The sequence below is a fragment of the Tenrec ecaudatus genome, chromosome 1 (assembly GCF_050624435.1).
Source record: "Tenrec ecaudatus isolate mTenEca1 chromosome 1, mTenEca1.hap1, whole genome shotgun sequence".
In the NCBI taxonomy this organism is placed as follows: Eukaryota; Metazoa; Chordata; class Mammalia; order Afrosoricida; family Tenrecidae; genus Tenrec; species Tenrec ecaudatus.
In genome coordinates this window covers 40,057,620-40,069,370 of record NC_134530.1, presented here as the reverse complement: position 1 = coordinate 40,069,370, position 11,751 = coordinate 40,057,620, and the positions used below count along the sequence as shown (strand labels likewise).

The following is an 11,751-nucleotide window of genomic DNA, read 5'->3' as shown; positions in this document are numbered from 1 at the left end:
CATTCATTCCTCTGTGGAGAGCGGACAATGAATGGCCACTAATCCACACCACCCAAAGCCATTGCTATCCAACCGATGCCGAGTCGCAGTGACCCTGTCGGGCAGAATAGAACTGTCCCTCAGTGTTTACCAAGGTTATAATCTCTCCAAAGGCAGATTTGCCACCTTTCTCCCAGAGAGCTGCTTGTGAGTTCACACTGCCATCTTTTCGGTTACACCAACCCAAACCAAACTCGCCTAGTCACAGCACCCCTTGGTGGGTGCCCAAGACTGTACCTGTTCACAGGGGTAGAAGCCCAGGCTTTCGGCCCACTTGCCCACCATGCGGTTGGCAGCCCCAAGGGTGACCACTACACCACCAGGGTCAAAGGAGGCCTCAAATCGCTGATTCACTGAATACTCTCAAACTCTCTCACACGCTGCCTCTCTCCTCGCTTTCTCTTCATTCTGTGTAAGACCATTATCACGGGACTTTTTATTTTATTTTTAAAAATCATTTTATTGGGGGCTCATACAATTCTTATCACAATCCACACATAATCCATTATGTCAAGCACATTTGTACATTCATTGCCCTCATCATTCTCAAAACATTTGCTCTCCACTTAAGCCCCTGGCATCAGCTCCTCGTTTTCCCCTCCCTCCCCACTCCCCACTCCCTCATGAACCCTTGATAATTTATAAATTATTACTTTGTCATATCTTACACTGTCCGACGTCGCCCTTCACCCACTTTTCTGTTGTCCATCCCCCAGGGAGGAGGTCACATGTAGATCCCTGCGACCAGTTCCCCCTGTCCACCCCATTCTCCCAGTATCGCCACTCTCACACTGGTCATCATGGGACTTTTTAACAGCCTCTGAGCGAACCTCTTCTTTTGCCTGGGCTCCTGCCCTTGATCCCCCATAACAAAGAGGAATCGGAGAAGTGACTTCAAACCAAAAACTCACTGTTATTGACCCAACTCTGACTCATAAGAACGCTGTTGGCAGAGTAGAATTGGCCCTGTTGGTTACCATGGCTGTAAATCTTTCCAGGAGCAGAAAGCCTGCACTTTTCTCCCCCAGAGCGACTGGTAGGTCTGAACTGCTGACCGTGTGGTTAGCAGTCCAATGTGTAACCTACTGTGCTACCAGGGATCCAGAACTCCAAAATGCCTTTCCTGTAATCGAGTCAGTTGTTGATGCGGTGAGGTGTCCTCCTCTTGGTCCTGCAGACCCAGGGGCCCAAGAGAATGAACGACTGCACGGGCCGGTGTCACCCTCACAACTCTGTGGTGTGTGAGTCCACTGCTGCAGCCCGGGTCGGTTCATCTCATCAAGAGTCGGCCTCTTTTTCATGGACTCTCTCTCTCCTTCTCCAAGGACGGGGGCTTCTCTTGATAACATGTCCGAAGTACGTGAGACCAAGTCTCTCCAAACGCACTTCTAAGGAACATTCTGGCTGTACTTCTTCCAGGAAAGATTGTTCTTCTGGAAGCTCAGGGTACATTTAAAACTCTTTACCAACACTCATGCTCAAGTGCACCGATTCTTCTACAGTCTTCCTGATGCACTGTGCAAAATGCATATGAAGTGATTGAAAATATTGTGACCTGTATCGAGGAACCTTAAAGTGACATTTTTGCCCCTTAACACTTCAAAAGCGTTTTTTGTATGTTGTTGTTTTTTTGCAGCAAATTCAGTACATATTTTGATTTCTTGCCTTTTGCTTCCATGAGTATTGGTTATGGATCCAAGTAAAATGAAATCCTTAACAATTTCAACCTTACTTATATGTGATCAGATTTGTAACAGCAACTTGAAAGGTTAGATGAGAAGCTTAGGGAGCAATGGCTTTATGTTGGCAATGAAATCATTCAGAAAAGAAAATTGAGAAAGGTAGCACAACTCGAAGAATGTAATCAAGGTCACATGTAGAATTGTGCATCTAGAAGCTGTTGAATTGGTGTTTGTTTGTTGTGCATATTTTTTACTGAAAAGAAAGTTAAAAACAAAGAGCAATCCACAGAATGAGAGAACATTTTACAAGTCATATCTGATAACCCTTGTATCCAAAATATATAAAGAATGTTTACAACTCAGTTATAAAAATATGCCAACTTTTAAATGGGCAAATGATTTTCATAGCCATTTCTCAGAAGAAGAAATATAAATGGCCCGGAAATTCAACCTGAAAGGAAGTTCAATGTCATTAGCCATCAAGGAACTGCAAGTCCAAATCACGAGACCACCTCACACCCACGAGGACGGCTAAAATCAAACAGCGAAGTAACAAGTGTAGGTGAAGGTGTGAAGAAATGGGAACCCTCCTTCCCTGCTCGTGGCCATGGAAAATGGTCCCGTCGTTTTGAAGAAGTTTGGCGTTGTACCTGGTCCAGGGAGTTGCCATTTGACCGAATAATTCCATTCCTGCCCAGGAGTGGAATAGGCTCATAGAAATGAGAATATATATCCACACAAACCACACAAACACTGTACACGGATGTTCACAGCAGAATGTTCACAATAACCAAAGGTGGAAACCACCCCAGGATCTGTGCATGGACAGGTGAGTAAACAAAAGGGAATCTAACCACATAATGGAAAATTGTTAAGTCACGAAGAGGAACCAAATCCAGGACATGCTACAAATGGGTGGACTTTGTAAATATTGTGCAGCGAGAAAGAAGCCGGGCACAAAAGACTGTAAGGTTCCATTTGGGTGAGACGGAATGAGTGAATGGAGCCGGAAAGCCTGGGGCTGGGGTTGGGATGGCCAGGGTGACAAGCTGGTCACTAAGGCGCATGGTGCTTCTTTCAGGGTGCCAACCATGTCCTCCACTTGGCTGTGATAATGAACACTCTGGTCTGTGAAAACACTATCAGCCTCCAGCCGGCATACTCTCCAGGAGGGAATTAATTGGATGGTAAGTGAGTTTGATCTTCATACATCGGTTAGTACAGGGGAAGCCCCCCAGGGCTCTGAAAGGAGGACACAACCGCTATGGAGGCCATGCGCTTCCTCTCAGGTTGGGACTCCTGGGGCTCGGTTCCGCAGCTCCACATGCAGCTGCTGGAGCCCCTCTGGAACTGCGGTCCTTCCGCTTGTGGAATGTGGAAGGCTAAGAATTCCGAGGTGGAAGCTGAGCTTCTAAAGTGGAGACAGTGGACAATGGCCGGTGTGTTCGAGGGTTCTGGTAGATGTCCCCCGTTGGCCCATCTGCCCTTAGGGCACGTCCACCCACTCACATTGCAAGCTTAAGGAGTCGGAATGGCAGAGAAATAGGGAAAGCAGAGGACCGCCAGGGGAAGGGAGAGGGACGAATTTTTCCATGCAGAGTAAGAGTGGGAGGTCTTTGGGGAGGCCAGCACTATTCCTGGGGTGGGAGCTCACCTGGGAGCCCAGGTCTTATTTGTCTCTGGGGATGGAGCTCTGTTGGAAGGATCTGGGAAAGGAGGCAGGAGGTCTTTGGCTCAGCACCTCTTAGGGGAATATGCTGCTGGTAAATTATGTAACAACCATTGGAAAATCCCGTGTGTCCCCAAGGCCTGACATTGTACATGGGCTTGGGCACGCTGCCCTGTGGGATTCCACGTTTTGTTTTGTTTTTTAATTTTGCAGAGGCTCGTGTGATAGAAGGGCCTTTATTTTTTTTTACACAGAATTCATACAGCCATTGATTATACAGAGCCATTTCCCAGAGCTCATTTCTTCCCACTTAATCGTAATACCCCATGATGAGAATGATAATGCTGAAACAAGATTATTGGCTTATCTCTAAGGTACAAATACACACTTAATCATTCGACACTTTGATGGACACAAAGCAAGATGAATTGTCTTTGCTTTTGTTGTCGACAGCTGAAGCAGGAGCCCAGGGAGAAAACGGAATAGCTTTCCTTGGAGATGAAGATGTAAGCTCCTCCCGATCCATCTTGTCTTGCGACAATTAACCCATGTTCTGTCTGTTGCCATAGCCCCTAGGATGGGTATCCTTCCAGTCATCCCAACCCGGGCTCCACGCAAAGTTTGTTCCTGATCTTCCTCCTCCTGTTGTTCCTGATCTTCCTCTTGCTGAGCTGCGTTTCTGAACTCTGATTTTGTCTTGGCTATTCCCTGATCTGGGAATGCTCCAGATTTCCGATGCTGATCATGCCAGTCATTCGCTGTCATAGTTGCCAGGCTTGGATAACCAGCTCCAAATACCTTGGCTTGGGCCCTGTCCCGAGTGAGAATGAAGGGTTTCAATGGTGGTCTGTCCTGACGAGATGAGTGAGAAGTTGATGCCTCTTTTGAGTTGTCTTTTTCTCTCAGAATCTTTATCTCTTGGTCAATGCTCTCAATCTCTTCCAAGCCGATCCCAATCCACATCCGAAGATGAAGGAGGTAATATTCACGAACATGCTCATCATCAGCTTGACCACTTTCCACAGCAGGCTTCAGTGCAGCTAATCTGTGCTCTATTTCCTTCTTCTGCTTGTATCTCTCTATTTTCGCCTGTCTTTGAGATGCCATAGCAACGAGGTTAGGATAGGCCATGGAGGAACTAGCAGTATTATTTTCAGCCAAGTTGTTCTTGGGTTTGGGCAGCTCAAACTCCGCAACATGATAGTGATGGCAGTGGGTTAAGTAGGTTAGAAAGTGTTCGTGAGCCCATTGCAAATGATCTAGGCGCTTGCTGGGGTTGACTTGTTTCATGGCGAGGGCTCCTTGAAATGCTGGCACCAACAGGTACTTCAGGTCAGTGGAAGCGATCTCTTCTAAGTCTTCATTTCGGCTGAACAAGTCGAGCTGAGAGAGCATTTCGGCAGCCTTCTCAAGGAGGTCGAGTCCCTTAAGCACCTTATCCTGGACTATCCGGGAACCAGTAGGTTCCGTCGCTATTTCCACTTCATCCAGAAACTGCTTACTGGTTTCGAAGAGCTCAGGGAGCCTTGGCAGCAGTAATTCGTCTTCGGCAGCTGCCATCTTGTCGGGATTCCACGTTTTAAACAAGTACAGAAGTGCTCAGTTCCTTACCTGCCAGGTAGTCCTGGCGAGGCACAAAGGTAAGACCACACCCACTCGATTAGGACTGGGGAAGCAGTAACTGTGTCAGATGAGTTCAAATCTTTAGGCTTCACGCTTTCCCCGTTCGCAAGTGGTCTCGACGACTTGGTGACAGCTTGTGCGAGGTGAATGGTCGCGGCAGACGTCGGGACCAGAGACGGTGGCAATGGGCCAAGTCAGCCACAGCTTCCTCTCGTGAACGTGCTGGCGTGCGTGGTTTACCCATGACTGCTCTCTCGTGGGTGTGCATAAAAGGCTGGTGTCGCATAACGAAGACGGTTGGTAGGGGCTGTCCAGTCAGCTCCTACTCGTGACGACTCCCTACAACGCAGGAAAGAATGGGTTCACAGGTGGGGCTAGGGGTGAGCCCACCTGTGCAGCCACCCCGTGAAGGCATCTATCTCCCCGAGGGGCTTCATTCCCTGTGGCGCTCCAGTTTTTCCAAGCAGGATGGCCTCCTCCAGGCACGGCCCCTCCCTGTCTATTTATTGGGAACTAGGGAAAGGTTTGCAGAGCACACTTTCAGCGCTACATCCACACGGGTTTCCGCTCATCCACAGCAAGTTCCGTTCCTCACCCAGTGACCTGTTCTTTTGGTCTTCAATGGTCGATTATTCCAGCACAGGGGTGAGTCCGTCCCAGACTAAGGGCCATAGTTTCATGGTCCCCCCCTGTCTCCATCTGGCAGAGACATCTAGTCTCTCTCAGAAATTTCGTTTTGCTCCACATTTGTCTCCCCCTCTACCCAGCCCCTCTCAGGTGACCCTTTTCTAAGCAGCTGGGCGTGGGAACCAGGCACCCTGTAGTTCTTCGGGGTCAGGGTTGTGAGAGCTGACGTCTGTGGGTCCGTTGGACTGTTTGCCTGCGACTCTCCAGTTCCATCACTCCTCTCTCCGCTCAGGAGCCCTGGTGGCATCGTGGGTTCCAAGTCGGGACGATAACCACAAGTCCACCAGTTGCTCCTTGACCTGGGGAGAAAGATGAGGCTTTCTGCTCAAGAGTTTAAAGGCTCTGAAAATTCCTACAGGAGATAAGTCTGCTTAATTTTGTTTCCAGAACTTTCCAAACACATCTGCATTTCTCTCTCTCTCTCTCTCTCTCTCTCTCTCTCTCTCTTTGTGGGATGGCTATTTCAAAGAACAACCTTTAGAGACCCAGCCAGCCATGGTTCGAATCCTGTTCTGTGACCTATGAGGTGCTAGACCTCTGGCCTCCTTTGCTCAGAACTGCTGAGAGAATGCTGGGAAAGTGCGTGGTGCAGTGGGTGATGAGTTGGGCTGCTAGTTGCAAGGGCAGCAGTTTGAAGCCACCAGTCACAGGGAGAGAGATGAGGCTTTTGCTCGTGCAAAGGTTAACCATCTCGGACATGCACAGGGACAGCACTACTCTGTCCTACAGGGTCGCTATGAGTTGGAATTGGGTCAGTGGAGCGAGTTTGGTGTGTGTGTGTGTGTGTGTGTTTGACTTGCAGGTAGTTTGCACTTTGGTTTTGCTGCATGCCCCTCTTGGGCCTGTCCTGGACCCAGTCCCTTCCCCGAGTGATGCCCTTTCTGTTGCAGACCTGGCAAGAGCTGCCACCGCAGTGGTCAGTAATGGCACCCGTGGAACCTTGACTGAAGCCCTCCTTCAGTAGCACAGTGGCTGATGCCCAGTCTATTGGACCTTCATTGAGTTGGGCACAATGGATGGCAGCAATGTCCAGGCATACACAGAGGATTGGGTCAACACTGCAGACGCTTGGCCAAGTTCTAGCCTGAGGACCACCAGCAAGAGGACTGGGGTTGAACCCACCATATCAGGCGTCAGCCAGGTAGGGGCCCACACCTCATATTCTGATCCCTTCCTTCCCCACTGGCTGGCACCATTTGCCTCCCCCATCTGCATCACCTCCCACCTTGCTTTATGTAAGACCCTTTCCTCTACAAAACCCAATTCGAGCTGGATAAAGCAGGAGTGAAAATAAACAGCTGATAAACCCAGTGGTAGACTTCAGGTCTGGCTGGATCAAGGTACTAAATGAATATTGCTTGGCTCTTCCTTGCTCCTTGTTGGCTGCATTGTCAAGTAGGTTCCCCCTACAAGATGGCAAGGATACCCCTGGTCCCATCTTCCTGCCTTACATCCTCTGTCTCTGCAACTGCAGAAGAAGAGAGCCTCTCTGCTATAGTCGAATCAGGTCCCTGGCATCACGGTCATCGATCTAGATTGTGATCACGTGCTCACCCTTGAGCCAGTCGTGGGGGTGGGGTCTAGATATCCTGGTACACCGGAGTCAGGACTGATGCTCAGCCAGCCAGCCCTCAGTGATTAAGTGGAGAAGAGAAAGTTCCCGCAAGGAGAATGCTGGCTTCTGTGGGAGGGGGGATCCGCCTTCCCAAATGAATGGGTCCAAAGGCGCGGTTGTGTAATTGAAGGGTAAATTAAGGAAACATCAGACAAGACATGTAAGAGCTCACCTCTTCTGACGGCAGGATTGAGCGAGCGTGAGAGAGCATTAATGTATTCTCCGACACGCTTATAAACTCTTGGCTTAGCAAGCCCCGGTAAGCACATACGTAGCAGGTAGGGGGCATACACACGACAGGAAGGTACACACGTAACAAGGCGGGCGGGTTCTAGAGTTAAGATGGCGGCTTAGCCTTGGTCGTCTGAGCTGGCTTGACCTTTAGTGTCTCTGAGCTCTTTTCTGGGGATCCATCTACGATCCTGTCAGAAGGCTGTCCTCAGGGTGCGTGTCTTGATGGCAGACAACCTTCAATCGGTTGACATGTCCTTGCAAGCAGCGCCTTAAAATCAGCATAGTTACGGGGGGACGTTGTGGGGATACCTTTCAGTCAGGAACATGTGACTGGGATTCATCTTCACGAACGGGAAGTCTGCCTCCCAGACTCTTCATTGTGAGCAGTATTTGCCCGCATTCGCTCTCTCCCTGGTTCTCGGTTTCCCACATTCTGTGACTAAAAGAGATACCGGTGAAACCACACAAGATGTGAGACCATTCCAGACATAACTTACCTGCGTTCTCACTTGTCTCTCCATCATGGCCTCTACCCAGGACCTTAACCTCTATTCTACTGCGCAGGCTCCAGGCTTCCATCCACCCCTCTCCGAGGCTCTGCCTCCACCGCAAGCTTCCAACATGGCCCTCGATCTCCTTGCCATCCAATGTGTATCTTCCCAAAGTGCCAAGTAGCATGAAACGAAGCAATCTTTCTTCCAACCCAGGTTCCCCAGGGCCCGAACCGTGTCCATAAACAGCCCACTGTCTCCTGGGTTAAGTGCCCTCTCCCTGTTATAGGGAAGCCTGGCATAGGTCATGGCTTCTCACTGAGGACCCAGGGGGCACGTGTTTGGGGAGGATGCCCTGGCAAATATGCAGGGCGTTCTTCACCCACCCATTCATTTACTCAGTAAACACAGTGCGGGCTTCCAGTTCTGCCACCTTCTCTGCTGTATGGCCTTGGGCATGCCACCGTACCCTTTGGGTCTCCTCTGTGTCTGGCGAGGACTAGCCTTTCATTCCTGGAAGGCGCCTCGCACAGGCCCTGAGTGCTGTCAGCCAGGTCACCTGGGGCCTGCAGACTCAGGTGAGACCTGCAGTTAGCTCCGGGTGACGCACCTGGAGAACGATAGGTCGCAGTGGAAGCGGGAACCCATCCTGGAGCCTGTGCTCCGCAGCTGCGACCCTGCAGGGGCTTGACGTGCCCCAGACGCTCTCTCCTCCTGCTCTCAGGACCACCTCCTCGACTCGGGAGCTGACTGGCAGGTTCAAGGCTGGGCCAGACCCTGCACCCCAGCCTCTGTCCTCCTCCTCACCTCTCTCCAACACCTTCCTAGTTAGGGGCCGGATCTCCCTATGCTGAGACCCGGAGAATGCCCAGAGCCGCGGTGGTAGGGACCCCTTCAGAATGCCTCCCAGGCCAGCCCTTAAGCCAGCTCACAGGCACCTCTGTCCCAGGCCGTGTTTCCAGATGCTGCCGGAATGGACGATGGGACATGGCAGTCAGCAGCGCCAGGAGGCCCAGAGGAGGGACCTGAACACACAGCAGCAGCAGAGACGTGGCTTCTGGAGCTCAGGAGCCAGAAGCTGAGGCCTGAGACAGGACCAGGGTGAGCTGAGGGGACTTTCAGGGGGTGCCCAGGGAAGTCCCCCATCACTGTCACTCTCCTGCAGAGAGGAGAGAGCCCCCAGGCTTTCCCAGTACTCTCCCTTTATTCCACAGCACGGATCAGGCTAAATTAGTGTTCGCATTAACTAGTTGTCAGGGCTCTCCCACTAGACCACAGACCCTGCCATGCGTCCCATTGAATGGCGTCTCTGTGTGTCTTGTTCAGCCTTGAATTTCTCATGCCTGGTACTGTGGCTGGCACTTAGTAGCTGCTCAGGAAATTTTTTGTCCACTGGTCTGATAGCAGAACGAAACAAAACGAGCTATTGAACCACAAAGACATAAGCATGAAACACGATGCTCCTCCCATGACTAGGAGCCCTGGCGGTGTGACGGGTTACACATTGAGCTGATAACGGCAAGGCCAGCAGTTCAAACCAACCGGGCACTCTGTGGAAGAGCGACGAGGCCATCTGCTTCGGTAACGATGCGAAGTCTCGAATGCTCAAAAGCACAATGTATTGCTGCGAGGTTTCCAGTCATCCCACGCACAGGTTTATTTCAATAAAACTGATTGAAGCATGTCTCTGCCATCAGCGGAAGACCGCAAACAAGTTCTCTCAGCGCTGTTAGTGTCACAGCTTTTCATGTCATTGAAGCTCGGCAACGTGCGGACGGGACGCTGCCCACACAAGACCATCGTCTTTCCAGAGATCAGGCGTTGTAAGGAAGGCCGAGACTGCTCATCTATTTCTGTCCGGTTTCAAACTGGGAACTTTGGTTGTGTTTGGCACGCAAGTGGCTAAGCGTGGGCTGCAAACCACCGGGTCCGCAGTTCAAAACCACCAGCTGCTCCATGGGGGAAAGACAGGCCTTCTACTCCCGTGCACAGTTACAGCCTCGGAAACGCACGGGCAATTCTACTTTCTCCCACAGGGTTGGTCTCCGTCGAAGTGAGTGAGTTTGTTTGTTGTTGTTGAAACGTGGGGTGTTGTGGTGTAGGAGGTTCAACACGGGGCTGCCAGCCACAAAGCCCGTGGTCGCAGCCCACCAGCCACTCTCGGGCAGAAAATAAAGCCGTCTGCTCCCACAAAGATGGCCATCCTGAAACCCTAAGGAGCGCTTCTCCACGGTCCTGGAGGGGTGCTATGAGTCGAACAGATTCTGCAGCATGGAATTTGGAAGGAGTGGGAAGAAGGCAAAGGGGCCCATCAGTGCTTTGGGTTAGGGATCGGAGACAACGCCCAGGCTCTCGGACTGTAGCACTCTGTACTTTTCTTCCATAGCACGAATCACAATACATCAGTATTTGTATTAACTATTCGCCTGGGCTCAACTGCAACGTTGGTGGTTCAAACCCATCAGTCCCTCCACGGGAGAAAGATGAGGCTATCTGCTCCCAGAAAGATTCACAGCCCCGGAGAGTCTACTTAGCGTTGCTGTGGGTCAGGATCCACGCAGGCAGTGGCTCTGGTTTGGTTGGGCTGAGTGAGGAGCAGGGAGACTATCCACCCAATGCAGGAAGAAACCGAGGTGAAGCGCAGAGCCCGGAGTGAGACACCACAGAATGCCCACGAATGCCATTGGCACAAAGCCGGGATGTGGCTCCACAGCATGTTCAAGGTTGCAAGGGCCCCTTGGCCCCCGCATGCTTTGGATGTAGTAGATACCAAACGCGGTGCAGGAATATCAGCTAGCAGAGAGAGGGGGTCTTGCCGTCCATCTTTTCAGCAAGGTCACATGTGTTAGAACGCATTTTAACCAGGGATGAATCTTGCATTGGCCAGTTGTGGTCCAGAGAGCAGGGTCCGACAACACAGTGACTGCTGAGGGGATCTGCTGGGTCCATAAACTGCAAGGTGGAGGAATCAGCTCAGAAGGTTCGGGGGCCTTGCAAAGAAGGCAATATTGACAGATTTGCCAGTCGATGTTCACAGAGGGTTGTTGGGAAGCCCTTTTAAGGATATTGAAAACAGCATGGGTGGGGAAAAGGCCAGGGAAGTCGGGCGGAGGAGTTCTTTTCCATCCTGACAACGCCTCTGCCCGTCTCCCAGGGGTGCAAAGGCTGTCCCGTGAGAGTCCAGTGGGATACGTGGTGCCATCCTGCAGCCCCGATCTTGCCCTTCAGGCTTGCTTTTAAAAAATTTTTTTAAAACTCATTTCATTGGGGGCTCGTACAGCTCTTATCACAATCCATCCATCCATCCACTGTATCAAGCACATTTGTACATATGTTGCCATCATCATTCTCAAAACATTTTCTTTCTACTTGAGACCTTGGTATCAGCTCATTTTTCCCCTCCCTCCTCCACCCTCTCTCCCTCATGAACCCTTGATAGTGTATAAATTATTTTTATTTTGTCATGTCTTACAGTGACCTGTCTTCCTTCACCCACTTTTCTGTTGTCCATCTCCCAGGGAGGGGGTTATATGTAGACATTGTGATCAGTTCCTCCTTTCTCCCCCCTCCCCCTCCCCCTTCTGGTATCGCTACTCTCATTATTGGTCCTGAGGGGTTTATCTGTCTGGATTCCCTGTGTTTCCACCTCTTATCTGTACCCGTGTACATGCTCTGGTCTAGTTCAGGCTTTTCATTTTTCATTTAAAAAAT

At 50.7% G+C, this 11,751-nt stretch overlaps 1 pseudogene; it reads right to left on the bottom strand.

The window, feature by feature from the left end:
- Positions 1-3,745: 3,745 nt before the first annotated feature.
- On the bottom strand, positions 3,746-4,950 carry LOC142433392 (immunoglobulin-binding protein 1 pseudogene; annotated as a pseudogene).
- Positions 4,951-11,751: the final 6,801 nt, after the last annotated feature.